A 19,108-nucleotide genomic window follows, 5' to 3' on the forward strand; every position below is an offset into this window, starting at 1 on the left:
AATATATATATGCATATATACATTAGATAATAAATATATATTATTATTACGACAAAAATTTTGTGGCCTTAAATTCTAGTTATTTTCGATTTTGCGTATATCTTTTTATGACGAGAATTGGGCTTCTTGTATTTATATGATAAACCTACATTTGAAATGTAATAATGAATTTCAACACATTATATTCTTTTAAAAAGTCAATATTTTATTCGAATATAATATTTCTTCTCGTTCTAAATTAAAATTTAGTCGGATTAAGCTAAGACTGTCATATTTCAAAATATCTACTTAATTGTTCATTTATTATTGTTATTATTATCATTATCATTATCATTATCATTATCATCATCATCATTATCATTATTATCATCATCATCATTATCATTATTATCATTATTATCATTATTAATATTATTATTATTACTATTATTACTATTATTTTTATTATTGTTATATTATTATCATTATCATTATTACTATTACTATTATTATTATTATTACTATTATTGTTATATTATTATTATTGTTATATTATTATTATTGTTATTATTATTATTATTATTATTATTATTATTATTACTACTATTATTACTACTACTACTATTACTATTATCTGCTTTAGAATTCATATATTTTACTTAATAATAGTATATTTGTGTTTTATTTATTGCTTTTGTTAAAATATTGTGCAAGGTATATTGTTGCGGAGTTTAAAAATAAAGTGACTTAATTTCTTCATAATGTCATATCCATACAAATGATTTATTTACTTATTCAAATGTATAACTTGCAAAGAAATAATATATGACTTATTTTAATTCCAATTTACCTCTCTTTATTTTATATGTAAATATATAAAAATATTTTGTAGTATCAATTACAAAGGATACATACATTTTTATTATATTTACGTGAAATAAATATGACAAAGTTATACATATTATGATTATTAAACATTAATATTAATAAATTTAAGATTACAAACTAACTTCTAACTATTCTTATATACAAAAAAAAAAATGCTGTAGAAAATAAATTTAATTATACAAATAAATTGCATTATGTATGTATTCTATAAGCTATTTTAGAAAGTATTAATTTCATTATATTTGTATAAATATAATATAATTTAACATAAATATGAATTAATCAGTTATAAATTCATCCGAATTACTTTATATAAATAATTTGCATCTGTAAATATATATTGGAATATTTATTTGTAATAATTGTTAAAATTAATGTTTAAATATTCGCGCCTATTCGTGAACAGAATAGTTTGAAGATTCGTCGTCAGATGGCAGTAGCGACGGGCACATCCGCAGAATCAAAAAAGACAGCTGGGAAGTGTAACATCACACATCGATTCGGCGGCCCTACAAGCTCGAAAAACTTTTCGTTTCCGCGTTTCTTGTGATTGCTGATGTTTCTTTAGGAAATAAACGGTGTTCGTCGCATCTGTTTGAACGAAACGCGTGTGGTGCGGTGTAGAAAGTGACCGTTCTGCTGATACGAACCAATGTGCTGATACAAACGTGACTGTTGGTTATGCGGTGGTTCCTGTCACGAACAGCAGCCCTTGTTCAACCCCCGTTTCACGAGTTTCGCAGCGACGAAGGAGGGAAGCTCTGCATGATACAAGCGTGGCGGTCACTGCATTGCGGTGAGTACGATGAACATTACCACTTACTTTTACTTACTTTTTCGATATATATTTCAGTAGTTTGTTCTTTTTCTGTACCGATATAAACCGATATAAACCAATGGGGTTCATTACCCTCTGTAACAAGCATGATGTCTATAATTGCAATGCAAATAGAGCGTGTTTTATTTATTCCTTTTTTTATGTTTTCTTGCTTCAAAAAAAATACGCGTGTTATTGAATAGAAATTTCAAAATATTGCAAAAATTTCAATTTCAGAATATTCACTTCCAGCGAATTCAATAATTTTGGAGCAACACGAGGATAATTTAAGAATAAAGTGCACTAGTGAGTTTTCATTCATACAGTATGCGTGGCACGTTAATATGGTTTAAATTGAAAAAAATTTAATAGAAAGCGCATGAAATACATCATATCAAATTATGTCACGTTTGCGATTAAAAGTTGTTCTTGTATCGTTATGTTGGCATCGAATTTTCGGACAGTCTGAAGCCACGTACGTGTGCATCAAATATTTGTATGCGCACGCAGAAGCACACGTAAACCTCGAATGTGACGGCGATACCGAGCTACGAATCCTTTCGACCATCATAATACGAACTTTACTCGTAACGTTATATCCTCGGCATGGTTATGAGTTACGAGATAAAAAACATTCTCGATTAACATAAGAGAACAAGCCGGTGTCCGTGCAGTAGAAAAAGGTCGAGCATCAAAGGAACAATTACCAGCCGTGAAATCTGTTTTATCTCGTAATATTACCGAAGTGGTTTATATAACAGTTCGTAAACAATAAACAGGGATGGGAAAATAGGCGCGTTCCACGCATGGATAAATTGTGCAAAGTGTATTGAACTCGTAATAGGCTTTTAGTATCGCGTGTGATACGTAGTATTGCATTATTATGCACATATATATTTGTAATCGATTCGGAGAATCCAAAGGTAAATTTTGACCATTATTCCGTTCGTGTACCTGCTTTATCTACATAGATAAAAAAGGAAATTTTTCTTTAGGAATACACGTTGTTGAACCATTGATTTCTAACTTCTTGGAATTTTGTCAGTTATTATAATCGTGTCGTGTAACGCTAATGCAGGCTACGTGCTCGGTTGTAACAAAAGCATCGTCTCCGTCGTTGATCGGTACAAGCTGACACGAGCGACGTCGTTACCCACCGATTGTTCTCCTCGCGTCCTCGGAATATTTATCAACGTGGCATACTACGGGAACAATCGCATCCGTACACAGCAGCCAAGCATCTTTAATAATAGGAAACGCGATTACACGCAGGGCCGTATTGATTTTGGGCGCAAGGTGCGGTGCAAACCGTTTTCAACCGGTGCCGATGGAGATTAATGGAATAAGTGCGTGTATTCCTTGCTTTGCGTGGCTCGTTCCTTCGCATACGAGAAGCTTGTATCAAACGTATGATTATTCAAATGTACGTGTTATTATTTTGAATTTTCCATCAATTTTCCATCCATTTTTCGCGCGAACTCTATTCTTAAAGATCTCCTTCTTATCCGAGACCTTTAAGCATATTTCCGATAAAAGGCTTTTCCGTGTATTTGTTATCGATATAAGCCCCCAGAGGTCAAGCACCGCCGACAATCGGAAAAACGTGATTCGTTGATTTTGAAAATAGCTCTGGCACATATTCCAATTGTCAAGGAGTGATTTTCGATTAATTGATTTAAAGCATTAATTTTAATTTTAATAAATAAACTTTTAAGTTTTGTTCTATATAGAGAAAAAAAATATAAGATGGAAATACGAAACACGAGAAATCTTGATCTGTGTACAACGTTAAAATCTTTAATGATGATTTAAATTTATAACAATTATGATTGATAATGGTATATTTGTATAACAATCATTGTATTGTTACAACAAGAAGTTTTTTTGCATATATATATTTAATTACGATCCATTCTGGTTTAATTTTCAAAAATCAAAGAACACGTAAGTAATTCATCCAAAATTCAATTTTATCGTGCTTATTATACGTTTCTTAAAATTTTCAATAATCGTATTATTCGTGCAACATTTTCTCGTACATAAAATTTTTTTTCCAGAGTTTCCGGATAAAAAAAGAAAAAAAAAAAGGCGAAAAACGATACATTCCTCTTCTCTAATAAATAAAACTAAACGTCGTACTTATATTCTTAACGAGCGTTGGAAATACGATGTAAAGTGAAACTGAACGAATCCCTTCACGGTACTTTCGTTAAATTGACATGGAGTTACTTATCTAATTTTGAGGATGCGCCATTTACCGGAGCGAAACACGTGTCATCCTATTCCCTCGACAGTTACACCGTCTACGATAATTGTATACGTAACTTGGTGTCTCTTTAGCCATATTAATTTGACGCAATACCAACCGGAGAAACGGGGTCACAGGATTTTCCCTCGGGAATATGCACGGCGATTTCGGGAGAAAAGAAAGGAGCCGAGAGAGATTTACAAACGACGATTTTTTTTCTTTTTTTACAAAGATATCAAGAAAAATCAAGTTTTAGATTTTCGCACGGCGCATCGTAGAAAAAGCGATGTAGATACGATCGTCTAAGTTGGATTACGTGGGAAAGTTTGGAATGGTCATCCGCGTCGCAATCCCCGTAGCGCAGATACTCATGTTCGCCACGATTTCTCGTTCCGTTTCACTTTGGCCCTCGCGTCGATGCTCCTCGTCAATACGTTTACCGGTCAATCGTTATCGACTTTCCTTTTGCACGGCACCCTTTGTGCGCCGGGTTCTCGCATCAGTGATTCACCATCGCTACGGCACGATAACAATATTTTGTCGACCGATAACGCGATCTTCCCCGGACAAAGGGGAACAGAAGAGACGAAGGGGATGGTGGCCACCTTAAGCCGTTTGTTCTCGATCTCTTCCTACCGGGGTTGTTCCGTGTTTCTTCCACGTTCCGCCGAGTTTAAAGGGATGAAATACCGCTCGCTTTATTTTATTTTTTTTCTTTCTTTCTTTTTCCCCTCTCCCCGGCCATCAGATTATCGTCCTCGGCTTTCTGCTCCCTTCCGTTTTAGAGACGCGTGTTCGAGACGGTTCGCGATCAAATACTTTCGGTCAACGTACGCCTGGCGTACGTGCGGTATAGCATCCCCGATTCCGGTGTGCGATCAACGTTTTCGCGATCAAACGCGGGAAATAAAAATAGGGGGTGAAAGAAGACAAAGGTCGGGCGGTCGGAAAAGTGGAAAGGGTGGCGGCCAATATATCGTGGCGGGAGGACAACGGTATATTAAAAAAAAAAAAGTAAACTTATCGCGACAACAACAATTTTTCCGTATTCAGGGTTTCGCTACGTGGTGTCATTTCGCTTGGTTGGTGGAAAAAAAAAGAAAAGGAAGAAACGGCTTCTATTCAGGGCGACACAGAAGGGGAGATCGGTGGATATTCGCGGTGGGGCAAATCGATTCGTAAAAGTGTCGTTAACCGACTACAGGATAAAATTCTTTTTGCAGGGAGAAAAACTTTGTTCGGTGGAGGGTGAACGAAGGAGAGAATTGCGAAAAGAAGCGAAAACGTATCGCGAAAGATGCGGCTCCAGTGTGTTGGTCGTTCCATCAAAGTCGCCCCGTTCAAGGCCGGTCAGGGATACGTCGTTTTCGTCGCTGGCTGATCGTTCTTGCTTGTGCGATCAATCGAATCCTTCTTGCTCCCCTTTCCCCTCGTCCTTTTGCCAATCTTGCGGCCATAGACCTCGCTGTGACAGGATCCTGACACCCTGCTCGTTCGAAATTAACCTCGCAGTATATAGAGAGGTGAATTTGCATCGTATTTCGTTTTTTTTTTTTTTCTTCTTTTCCTTCCTACTCTGTTTTTTTACAGCATTTTTTTTTTATTTTTTACTTTATTTTCTCTCTCCCTCTCTTCCTCCTTTTTTTTTTTTTAAATAACAAAATCGATAATCGTCGGGTGTTGAACATTGACGAGTGATCGAATACAATTCTCGAAATTGTGGTTCTGTTTTCGTATCGTGAACGCGTACTACAATGGGTAGCTACAAGAATAGAGATAGATACGAATTTTCGATGTGTGATTCGTGGAAGGCTGGATAAAATTCCCACGTTGCGAGGTAAATCTTTTTATCTCAACGACAGAGATGAATCTTGAAAATAATCGGTCAGATAAACTTCAGGGATTGTTTCTTTTTTTTTTTTTTTTTTTCTCTCCCTCTCCATCTTTCGATTGTGAAAGCAAATTCGATCACGAACACATCACGATCTGCAGCAGTCGATCTGAAAGCCGTGCTGGATCGGGCCACGACTTTCACGAGATCGCGCATACATCCCGACATCTCACCTCGCCGTATATTACTTCGTGGCAATGTAGACGCGTATGTATAGCTTATCAGAGGAGACTGAGGTCTCTCTCGAAAATGGATGCAATTCCAGGGGCGTACCGAGCGTTCCGCTCGCGTTTAGTACCGCGATCTTCCACCGTGGTACATATGTGTATACATACTACATAGGCCAGGTCCAAACCTAATATCGTGTTTTGACCCCTCTCTCTCTCTCTCTCTGCCGCGCACACGTACACCCACACGTAGAAACGCGCTCGATCGCTCTCTCAGTCAACCCCTCTGCTCACCACCAATCCCCTCTTCCTCCTCTTCCTCTCTCTCTCTCTCTCTCTCTCTCTCTCTCTCTCTCTCTCTCTCTCTCTCTCTCTCTCTCTCTCTCTAGGCGTAATCGTCGTCCTCTCATCCAGTCGCCTCCCTGTCCCTGTCTCGCTTTTGTGCTTGCATAGGACGACATCCACAGGCAGTCACAGGCACACAAGTTTGATGTTTACCGGCTGCGGTGGTGCGTATCGTACACACTCGCGTGTGCACAGGCACAAAGTGTTAAAAAGCTCGTGTAACCGCAATGCGGATATCTCGTGTGCCTATCGTCGCGCGTATGCAGATCGTGATGGCTTCCCCCCTGATTCGACGCTCGTTGTTTTCTTCCAATCGGTCGCCGCAAACGATCGAACTCGGTCAACCCTACTGTACAGACCAGATTTTCGACCCGTTCGACTCGCCGCCATCGGCTGCCTTTGTCGAGTTTCGATACACGAGCGCGCACGAGCTCACACGCGCACACACACACAGAGGTAAGGTGTCGATGCTCTTTCGAATCGTTCCGCGACAATTCCTCCCGGCAAATCAATCTTTTTAGCCCGCGATCCAACCTTTTCTCCCTACGTGAAACATGTTTTTACATTAGTGAGTCGCGTGGATCGTGGCGCTCCATTCGGCGTTGGAAATCGAGCTGTCACGCCGGTAACGTATATATATATATTTTTCCATCGGAATTACGAGACTACCGAGACTTTCTCTTCGTTTCTTCTTTGATTTCCACGATCACGCGTTTCTTTCCCCCTCCTTTCCTTCGTTGCTCCTCGCTTCCATTATCCTCGCGTAACACAAGAGCCCCGGAGGAAAAATAGGAGTTTGATTGGGGCAGAAGGAATTCCAATCGGAGTCGTAAGGTTTGCGTCTGCGACCTCCTCCATCGCCTCGAAAAGGCGAATCACCGTAAGAACCAAGAGGAACGGAGGAGAATAAGAACGTCAATTTCGCCTCCTCCTCCTTCCCTTCCCTTCCCCTTCCGACACGATGGCTTTGCTCGTAAATAACATTTGCTTCTCAACTCGTAGAAACGAAGTTACGATCTGGTGGTGGTGGAGGAAGTTTGCATGAAACGAAATACACACTGGATAAGGGGAAAGAAGGAAAGAAAGGAAGGAAGAACGAAAGAAACTGAAGGGAAAGGGTTGTTGGGCGCGAACGATGTCGAAAACTTAGGTCTAGGAAAATCGAGGAATATTATGGATAATACTTACCGAGAAGCGTACAAGGCGAACGAAAGGTAAAGGTAAAGCTTGGTTCAACTTATTCGTAATAGAGTGTCGAAGTAGGACAATCGGTCGAACGTATGAATTATAGTTTCGTGGAAGGTAACAACTTGTCTTGGAAGGCGCTCGTTTTCCACCGTCAGAAATTGTATACACTTCTCAACGACGGGGGTAACATGGGTGTAATTGGTAATGATGACGCGGTGAAATATTAATATCGAAGCGGCACCGATTCGTTGGTCGAGTTCTCGTCGAGTTCGAAACACAGGGAAAGGAAGGGGGGAAGAAAGGATGCGGCGTCGATAAACCGGGGACGGGGGAAAGACTCGGCGGAGCCGCTTTAAAGAATCCATACGGGGGAGGGCCGAAATGCATGCTAGGAAGGCGCGACACGGGCAGAAACGAAAGTCACGGTGTTGGTAACAGGATTTATCGCGTTCTTAGATCGTGCATCACGATACCCGGTGAATTTACAGCTCGTTCCCGTGCACTAGGTAAAAATCGATGAGGAGCCCCGCTCGAGAATATTGGGAGAGACTTTGAGCCGAGAATACGAAGCGATTTTCGCACGGATCTTCTAGTTTCGTGATATTTCGAGAAAGGAGGGTACGTACAATCCGTACAATGTATCCCTTTCTCGATAATATAAAGAAAGGTCGAGCATGGTTAATAAAAATTTATTTTATTATCCCTCTATGCATGGAAAATGTATGGAAGGATGGTATTGCACGATGCACACGGCTAAATAGATTAAAATCTATCATTTTTTTGTGATTTTCAGCGCACGAAAAAATTCACGAGAAATTATTTCAAGAAACAAGATCTCGTTGATCCGTTTTTTTTTCTGTTTTTCGAACGATCTGGAAAATATCGAAATATCGGAACAGAAGCAAAGGTTTGCTTTTTTTAAACTTTCGAGAATTCGGTAAAAGCAGCACGGAGGAAAAGCACGACGGGAAAGATGTTCCCAAATATGTGTTGGGTGAAAGCAATAGGAAAGGGGAGGAGTGGTGAAAGCGGGAACCGGCAGGCAGGAAACAACGAAGGGAAAAAGCGAGAGAAGAGGCGAGGAAGAGAGGGGAAAATAGAGGAACCGTTAACATTCATGCAGACGATGGGGGAGCACCGATTTCGTCGATATTTTCGGTCTTCTCCATTCCCCAAGCTTTCCCCTTGGTCCCTTGGAATAGTTGAACGGCCACGTTTCTGTACTTTCGGACGCGACTTAATCACCGTGAAGGCTTCCCTACTGCCAGTCAATGAGAAAGGATCCGCTCTTTATCTCGAACGGCACACGTTGCGCCGCTGTTAGGATTATTCCGTATCCGTTCAATCGCTTCGTTAATTTCGCTCATAGAATTACCGGAGAATGGTATCCGAAAGCGATAAATATCTAGGATCGAAAGTATCCGATCTTTCTTCTTCTTATATCGATTAATGCGATAATAGATATCCGCTTCCAGTGGAAACGAAACTCGAGCGATCGAAATCGATCGTTGGCCCATTTATATTCGGGAATGAAGAAATTTAATAAGCGGTATAAAGTGATGGTTTCGAAAATCGGTTGAATTATACTTATTTTTATGTATAAGGAGCGAAAGGAACGAGGATGAAAAGGAGGGAGATGGCTTAAAAGGAAATTCTGACGATAAAAGAAGACGGTGAGAGTAAAGGAAGAGAGAGAGAAAAATATCATGAAAAGAGGGGAGGAGAGTATAACTACATAGGTAGGAAGGTTGCACGAATGAAAATTCCAGGATGTCCTTGAATGAGAATCACCTTGAAGTTTTTAGGGTTTCAAGGGTCACGCGTCGGAAATCTGAAAGGGCAATTTTACCTGGATGGGGATGGAATTGAATTACAAACTTGGGAAAAATTCGACGCGAGATACGAGCCAACTTATTGTGTTTAACTGCACGCTATTCCAACGTTTTCCAACTTGAGCTTTCAAATATACCGTGTTCTTTGCGCAATTAACGGTGAATAATACGGTGAATCGATCGGACCAGTCCTCTTCGACCTCGTTACACGACGCGGCAAAATCTTGCGCGTTCGTGATTATTGAAATTCACGCGCGGCATTTGCATAAACGTATAACGCGTGTTGCCCCAACGACGAATGTTTCTGCGTCGAAGATTACCCGTTCGGTTGACCCACATGTAGACCCGCGTTTAGCAGTCAGAATTTTAGTCGTGGCTCTTGCGGTTGGAATGCTTCATAAATATGCTACCTATAACCATCAAATTCTAAGCGAGCGATTACAGTTATGGCTTTATCCCCAGCTATAACGACCAGCCGCCTAACTCAAGCTTACCAACAAAGTCCGTTCGAGCGTATATCTGCACGGATTTACGATTTTTCATCGTTCTTCTCGGGCGATCAGGATTGGATCGATAAAAATTGCACGCATTTCACTCGACCGGGAAAACGAATTCGAGAATTCATTCGTGATAAGAGAGATCGATGGAATATATATATATATATATATATATATATATATGTGCCCAGATCGTTGAAAATTCATCGAAGTTTCAAATTTTCACCGATGCGTTAATTATATTACATTAATTATATTATTATTGCAGTGCAGAGAAATTATTCGAAAGAGACACACACACACACACACACGATGAAATCTCCGCTTGCACGCGTTGCGAAAGATTCGTGGCCTAGCGAGCACACGTCGAGGCCTATTCATCCCGATGTTTTTTCCCCTCCTTGTGCACGTAGATGTAATATATTCCGTTCTTCCGTCTGCGTACTCTTTTGCACGAACGTTCTCGGTAATTATCTCTTGCCTTTTGCGCGAGAGGTGCGTCACCGTGAACGAGATGTGACGAATTATATACGTGTATACGGCCACGCCACCAACGTATATATTTATCGTTTCTGGATCCACCTAACCTCCCAGCACAGCTCTTCTCCTTCTTTTTCTTCTCCTCCTCCTCCTCCTCCTCCTTCTTCTGCTCTTCCCTTACTCCCTTCCAGTTTGTTGGTTTCTCTGGAATAATTTTATCAGCGGTAGCGATGCAACTTGTGGTATATACATCCGCTATACTTTTACCGCACAACAACCAGTTCCAACGGTGAAATTCGTTTCACCGTTTAATACGGCTCAATGAAAATTTCCACGACGCCGTTATACGATGTCTCTCCTCTTCCTTTTTCGACGTGGTTTCACCCCCTGGGATGCAGCATCCTGAATTTCACACGGGGAGAGGGGGAGGAGAGGGCGAAACGTACGCGTATGTTTCTGAAGGGTGCGCGATTTCAAAGCTTTCGTGTTAACCTACGTGAAATTTGCACTTAAGAGCGCTTAAGAAACGATCAAATTAAACTCGCCCCGACGGAACCTCCACCAGTTTCTCCACCTCGCTATTTTTGTTATCTCTTACGTACTTAACGATGCATAATATAATCTCGGGGCCCGTTATCCGCCCCGCCATTCATTTCGCGTTAGCGCCAAAGCCAGCAGGTCTTATCCTGTCGAGCAGTGTGAAGCTTTATGGAAAAAAGAAAAAAAGAAAAGGAAAGGAAAGGAAAGGAAAGGAAAGGAAAAGAGGAAGAAGAAGAAGAAGAAAAAAAGAAATCGTACTATCGTTGGCCCTCGTCGTCGACTTCTTTTATTTTCCTCTCCGCTTCTATCTCCCGATGACGCGACTTCCTGCTTCCTCCTCGGTTTCCATCCCCCTTTTCCTCCCCTCTCCTTCTCCTCTTCCTCCTCCTCCTCCTCCCTGCTCAGCAGTTGGTGTTATACGATGTATTCGGTGTGTGGTGAAACGCTTAGCCAGCACTTAGCCCGACACGGAATAGCTTGGATCTCTTGCCTATGGTGCGCGCATAAGCATTCTGCGCGAGGCTGAATGAGACAACGATGCATACGGCTTAGTTATGCGCGTCCCTTGGTGACATGCACGGGTGAACACGCGGAAGGACAAGGTAAATGCAAGACAGGAAATACGGATCAATAGGAATATTTATACTACTCGCGAAAGGGAAAGTTGGATGGCCGCGAGCATCTTACTTAAGAAGGAACTTTTACTTAAAAAGGAGGCAGGGGGGTGGAAAAAAACTCTGGTGGAAATCCAGAGTAAGAAGATTTGTTAGAATATAGTTTCTTGGAATGGGAATGCGATGTTCAAGTTATACGATACGCCGTGTGTACGCTTTTTCCCTCACCCCTATATATATATGTACACCTTATTTATCCTGCGACCCGTGCAAATGGCACGCGTGTCTCTTCGATCGTACGCTCATCCTCCGCGTGTTCGGCCAATTTAGGTTAAATACCGGGTTAACGCCTGGAAGAACGATAGGGGTTCGGACAAGAGGGGATGTGATTCTTCCTGTACACGTGGACGGAACCCTTACTCGTGGCAACAATCGACTCGACCTACCTCGTTGAACCGGCGGAAAGATTGCGCCGTTGTACGACGGGATTCTTTTTTTTTTTTGCCAGCTTTTGCTCGATGGATACAATATAGAACGAGGCGAAAGAAATTACGCGTATAGAACATTAAGCGAGCGTCCTTTCTAGAACCTGACTTCCTCTTCGCAAATATCGTGCAAAAACTGGGAAGATATTTTGTCGCTTTTTCGAAAAATTGGCTACGCGCCATCGAAAATCAATACAATATTCCTTCCACGAATTTTGACGTTTTAATTTCGAATATCTTGGAAACGCATTCGCACCGCTCGTTCGATCTCGTCGATCTTGACGTCCGAATATTCTCCGATTTCGATTTACTTTACGGATACATGCACACTAAGGGATGCACACAAGTTGTGCATTCCTGCGCCAGGAAGCTCGCAAAGTAGTGGTCGATTCCGAGCATAACGGCGCTACGGCATAAATCCACGTTGCGAAAGTTTGGCCGCCGCGGAGTATCCCTCGGCTAATAGATTTGTATGTTTATTGCCTGTGCACGGTCTGCAGCTTGCGGGGGTCGTTATATCGTGTGCAATTTATTCGCGTTATGTGTCGTCGATGCTCGCATGTCGGGTGTGTAGAGCGCGGGCGCCTCGTCGTCGGGACGTCTCGCCCTTCGCATCACGGGACAACGAGCTACTTTGCCCAGTTGGCAGGCTTCTCTTTGGATCACGAGACGACGTTGCAACAGAGATTCCTGATACCCTCTCCTCTTCCTTCCTTCCTTCCTTCCCTTCTTTCTTTCGAAGCTGGAGGAATAGTCGCTTTTCGTCTCCATCTTGCACACAACTCCAACTCGTTCCTCTTCCTTCGACTCGAAACGGATCTCGTAGAATGTCGAACGCGCGATACAATACGGTTTCCGGTTTTATTTTTCATCGCTCGTCGTAATTGGATCGGCAAATTTCGAAATCGTGTTTCCTCGACTTTACGATTCCTAGGGTGTTTCCGCTCGTTAGAAGCAGTTTGGGTATAAACGAGGGGGAAAGGATTTCGCATGCATCGTCGGTGGATTTTTCGAGGGGAAGGAGGATCATCTTGGGATCGATGCGCCGCTCGAAAGAAGGAACGAAACACGGGAACGCACTTTTCTGAAATATGGGTCGCCCAAGTTATTGGTGGCGCCGTGTGTGTTTTCTCGAATACGAAACGATGAACGGTTTTATCCGGTAACGGTTGTAAGCGCGAAACCCGTGATACAAATAACCGGTCGAATCGATGGAAATTGGTGCCGGACGTGTGCTCATACAGACAATTAAAAATAAAAATTAGCCGGATTTTCCTACACCATTCGGCATACACGCACACATACGCGCGTATATACAGCGAGATGTAAAACGCGTATCATTCATCCTCGTTCGGTATCGAACGAAAAATTAACGCCGTGTAATTAACCCTTCCACCCTGTCGGTCCGATATGCCGGCCACGTTTAATTTCACTAATTATACGTGACCAGTAGGGATTAGCTTGCTGTCAGAGCCAACGGCCGCGTCATTATGCGATATCGTTCGGAACTAAAAGGATTAAAATCGCGCAACAGAGGGGAAAAAAAAAAGAAAAAAGATGGATGGATATTAAGCTCGCTAAGAGGATACAAGACACAGCGGCGCACCGCTCGCCAAAGATATTGAAAAGGCTCGAAAGAGTTAAGCAGCGGGCAAAAATCAGACAGAAAAGTCGATGCAACCGGTATACCACCGTGTAATGAATGAGGGCGCGGTGCACGGGTCGGTTAGTATCCGAGTGCATCTACACATCGTGCTGCAACAAGGTGGCCTCTTCGTGTTCCTCCATCCTCTCTCTCTCTCCCTCTTCCTTCTCTGTTTTTTCCTTCTTTTCCCCTTTTTCCCCAACCGAGGTTGCATTTACAAGAGAGAGCCGCGCTAGTATTTCCCATCCTCGATGCTCGGTGAAAACCGAAACGTGCTCCTCTCCTCCCTTCTTTCTCTCGCGCTGGCGAGATCGGTTCGATGCTGAAAACGTGGTCGATACGCCAAGACTTTCCATATTAGAATTTTTAAATATTCAACAATGCATCGTTTTTTGACGAAGATACGAGGAGCCGCGCTCCCGACGCGTCTTTCCATTCTCTCTCTCTCTTCCTCTCCTTCCGAGCCACCTTTATATATACGTGATCGATCTCACCCGCTTTCCCTCGATATTCTAATATCGGAATGATCTTTGCCGATAAATTACATTTTATACGACGCCCCGTGATAAATTAGGTTTCGCGCGTGTTCGCGCAACAATGCTGGCACGCTGATATTTTTCGCTGATCAATTTTTCGAAACCGCGCGTCTTCGTGGCGGTTTTACGATCGAGATTGAAGAACGGATTGATCGGAGGAAAATGGCGTAATCGTTCGAAACCTATCGAATTCAAGCGGATACGCGCTTCGAGTGACCGTTAACGAATTATCGTACGTTGAACTTTTTGCCTTCTCGGTTCGAGAAGCGATTCGAAAGTTTTTCGGTCGCGAAGTTATCGTTGGCGCGGCACAACGTCGAGAGATAATCTTCGACGATTTCGCCTCGAGATTTCGCGGCTCGATATTTCCGGGTTTCCTCGTTAGCGGCCGCTTCACGGTATTTCGCTCGACGAGTATTCGATTTTCGAGCCGGAATATGCCGGGAGCGTCGGCATCGTGCCAGCTTCTCCGCCGGTGGATTACAATTTTTAAATATTCAACGTTCTTTGTGAGGAAATACGGGGACGGTCGATGTCAGCCGCATCCTCGATGCCCTGATATATATACATATATATATATATATATATATCGCCGCGATCTTAGATGCCGTGAACCGTGTTCACGCGAGACGTTATAAATGTTGTCTTACGCCCCGAGGAAAAGGAGGACGAGGAGGAGGAGCACGTCGTTAAAATTCACGATTACGGAGAAAGAGTTGCTCGATAACTTGCGTTAACCGATTCTCGCGTGATCGGTTATGCTGCACGGCCGAACGCTTCTCGAATTCAAAACTCGCTTCTCGCAACTCGGTCGGGGTTGGTCTGGATTAAAGTTTTAAATATTGAGCGGTGCGTTGTTGCGTCGAGAGAGAAAGAGGGGCGAAGTATAGTCTCGCAACGTCTTCTTCAGCTTTCAGTTCCTGGCCGGGGATAGTCACGCGCGATACTTGGCAACGGATATCCGAGGAATACGAAATCAAGCGGGCGAGTATATAACGCAATCGGATTCATCCTCGCCCTGTTTCTGAAAACATTTCTTCTCGGCGAATAACCGATCGGTCGTTATACGCAGGAGGCGTGCATCCACCGATTTCCTCTCTCTTTCCCCCTCCTTTCTTCCATGGAGGAAGAAGTTTTGACACGGATGCCAAGTAACTTTATTGAAAAAGTGTCTAGGTACTAAGTCTTAAAGAACAAAGGTAGCGCTTCTCGCGCTCGGTTTCTTCCTCTTCCCGGATCCGCGCTTCTCCTTCTTTCGTTCCTTCCAGATCGAGCGGTCCCGAACGGAATATTGCCTTTTTGTCGTCGTGCAAGCAAAATCCTTTCCTCCCGCTCGAACACTCGCTGGAAATTGACTCTGCTTATATCGGCTTACCGACGGCTTTGCAGCCTCTCTCCTCGCCTCGCGTTTCCCTTCTTCTCTCCTTCCCGTCCCTCCGCGCTCCGGGTCCGCGCTCTCTCGGTTTTCTCTTTCGGTTTCATCGGGCCGCGCCTACCGTCTGTCGCGGGCCCCTTTGTCCCCTTTGTACCATCTTCGATCGGGAAAGTCAAACTCTGCGGCCACGAAAATCACGACATCGGAGCCCCGGGTGTAACGGTAGCAGAGGGAAGGAGGGAAGGAGGGATGGGAGAACCGTGGCGTGGAATCAATTTTTCCATGGTCGGGGAGAGAGGATGACGATCTTCTTGCATCGAAGAATTTTATTCCTCTTCGATTCCCTCGTCCCTTCGTACGAATGAATAATTCATCGTTAAAAAATTTCGTCGAGCGTGTTCCATTGCGCACGTTGAATTTCGCGGGAATCCGTATATCAGGTTTATATTATTGACGAAGACACGTGTTCTATTCCGGCCGGCGTGTGCGGCAAGCGCGCTTTTTTGGCGATATTTCACGTTGCATATATATATATATATATATATATATATATATATATATATATATATATATATATATGCGAGAATTGGGGAAGCGGAAGAAAAAGAAAGGAAAAAGAGAAGAAAAGGAAGAAAATCTAATATCTCGTAACGATTGATTCGTTTCGTTCGTCTTCGTCAACGTTCCCGATCTTGTTACGCGATCGTATTATTTAATTTTCCTTTCCTTTATTCGTTATAAATAGAAATCATACGTATCATCGGAAGATACAGATTTAAATCGCTCGATTTCGAGAATAGAACGTTCAAATATAGCATTTCTCTGAATTCTCTTCCCTAAAGTACTTTAAATACTGTTTTGTTATCTCGTTTATTATTTATACAACGGATTAAAACAACGGTAAATTCGGCACAAGTTTTTACACCTCGCCTTGTTCCTTTCTTAGCATCGTGATAATTCCATCTTGACAATTATAATTATTTGTCTATTAATTATACGCGTTTTCATCAGATCTTAGACTTCAAGTCAACGTTTCTTCCTTCTCCAAGAATGTCAGATTTTATATATACACGAATCTTGTATAAAATGTAAATGTATATTAAAAAAATTCTGTCGAGCAACAAATCCACAAAAACGATATAATAATTTTGCACGCGATTGATCGAAATAAAATAAAAATCCTAATTAATCATGCGAATGCAGAAACTACGGTGTCACACGATTCGATCGAACGGAGTAGGAGCGCCAGATCGGAGAGGTCTGGTGTCGATGCAATTAATTTCTCGGTTTAACGAGTCTTCCGACTCCTCCCCTCCCCGACTTCTGTCGAGATAACGCATAGATCGTATAATGGGGCGAGGACGGGACGAATATACGGGTAACCGCGTATCGTAGACAAATATCTTTCTCCTTTCTTGTCGCATCTGTGTAAGCTGTGTATGTATGTGTGCCCCTCGTGTGGCGCGCATGTGGTGCCCGATGACTCACAGTTCCGTGCACACGTCGTGCGCACTTTTCTTACCCTCCACTAATACTCCTCCTGCTCCTTACTTTTTACATCGCTGCGACTTGGAGCGTTATGGACGTTGATGCTCCTCCCGTGGAAGAGTTATCGTGTCGCGTTATTTCTCTGGTCGAACCTTTGTTTCCGTTTTCGATTCAATCGAAATTTAAAAAAACGTGTTTTAAATTACGGTTTCGTTTCGTGGTAACGACAGACCTTTCGAGCGTTTTCAAGGGCTGGAAAATCTGCCGTTGGAGGGTTTTTCATAAAAATTTGTTTGCCACGAAGGAGGGGGGAGAAAAAAAAGAGCTAGTTTGGTTGCGCGATCCTTGTAAAATATGCCACTTTAACGTGTGCAACGTGTTGCGGATGCATCGGGATTTTCTTGGCAAGTTTTTTCCACCACGCCACTCGAGGCGTGTTTCCAGTTAATTCGAGCGAAGTGCTTCGAAGGTTCGTAAATAGTTGTGGAAACATAGCGAATGCGAGTAACGGAGACGGAGCGAAGGGAGGAAAATGAGGGAGAGAAGGGGAGAGTTGGTAACGAGGACGGTGTCTCGCTTTAACTTCTCATACGTTTAAGAAAGTTTCGTACTAATTTTGCCCTCCTTTCCGTGGAGCGTTGCTTCCGATACAGAATTCTCTCTCTCTCTCTCTCTCTTTCTTTCTTTTTTTTCTTTTAAACAAATTGGAAAAGCAGGAAGGACAGGAAGATTGGTTAAACGATTTTTTAATTCAATTTCCAGATTCTATTTTTTTTTTTTCTCTACGATAAAATTCCAACGTGATTTTGTCTCGTTACCAATTTAAAGTATTCGTAATGGTTTGTCACGTTTCTCATTACATCGCATTTACGTTTTTTTTTTTTTTCGCAATATTTGCCAAACATGTTTCCGTGTGTTGCAGTCAATTCTATCTCGACCGGATGATATTAAAAAATATTAAAAAAATGTTTCTCTCTTTCTCTCTCTCTTCCTCCTTGTTTGCCAACAAAATAACCGGAATACACACGGAAGAAGAGAAGGGAAAAGTCAAAAGCAAAACACTACTCGTTTATCGTTGCGTTTCGCATCGTGGATTTTTCCCTTTAAGTTGTCAATTTTACGCTGTAAAATTGAACGTGGACGGGGGGCGAAGGAACAAACGTGTGTACATCGATTTTTGACTCCGTCAATTTGTCACTGACGATCATCCACCACTCCCTCCACCGCATCCGTTCCCCACCGCTGCCTACTTGATCGGTCGAATCGAAGTTTAATACCCGGTCCGAGCTTTTATTTCCTGCAGATGGGCAGACATAAATCTTCTCGCGTCCGCGAATTCGCGATACGCCCATGTCCCCTATATATATATATATATGTATATATGTAGGTTACACGCGTAATTCGACGAGAAACGACGTTTCGTTGGCGCACATTTATCGCGAAACATTTGTCGCGATGAATGTTGCTCGACTCGAATGTTAACGAGAGGGTGGGGGAATTTTGAAAAACGGGGTCGATTCGATTTTGATATCGAATTGACTCTCTTTCTTAAGGATAGATTTCTCGAAATATAAGGTAACTTGGATGAGAGATGGATCACTCGATCCAACTAACCTTCTTCTCATCCGAGCCAAGCATCCCATTTTTTTTAAGGATTAAAACACTTCTTAGTCACTTAACTTCTTAGCCGCTTAAGACAACGATAGCTTAACGAATTTTACGTTGGGAATCTAGTTCTGGGAAATGTTTTAAAATGCTGCAGAAAAGAAAAAAAAAGAACGAGGCAATATGAAATATGTATCAACTTTTGTATTTCGCGAAGATAAAATTATAATTTCAAAGAAATACATCGAGATAAAGAAAGATGAGGAGAGTCACTCGTTAAAGGTAAATTAATAACACGTAAGATCTTTTTCCGGATATATATCTTGATGGTAGAACGGCGAAGAAATAATTATTCGTTTCTTTCGATTTCTTTTTTTCTTTTTTTTTTTTTTTTTTTTTTTAATAGGATTATTAAACACTTTGCCAATTATTAAGTTTTTCATCTACTCGCAAAGTTTGATAAAAAAGCGGTGCGTAACACTTTACCG

General features: G+C 42.1%; 1 protein-coding gene across 2 annotated transcripts in view; it reads left to right on the forward strand.

The window, feature by feature from the left end:
• Window positions 1-1,317: 1,317 nt before the first annotated feature.
• LOC410686 (semaphorin-1A) overlaps window positions 1,318-19,108 on the forward strand; it is a 160,921-nt gene continuing 143,130 nt past the window's right edge. The window contains exon 1 of one of the 2 annotated variants that reach the window (XM_006571262.3): window positions 1,318-1,663. The gene's annotated coding sequence lies outside the window, so the exon portion shown is untranslated. The remainder of the gene's footprint in view (window positions 1,664-19,108) is intronic. The other variant, XM_394163.6, reaches the window with a different exon arrangement.

Source organism: Apis mellifera, linkage group LG1, assembly GCF_003254395.2.
Source record: "Apis mellifera strain DH4 linkage group LG1, Amel_HAv3.1, whole genome shotgun sequence".
NCBI lineage: Eukaryota > Metazoa > Arthropoda > Insecta > Hymenoptera > Apidae > Apis > Apis mellifera.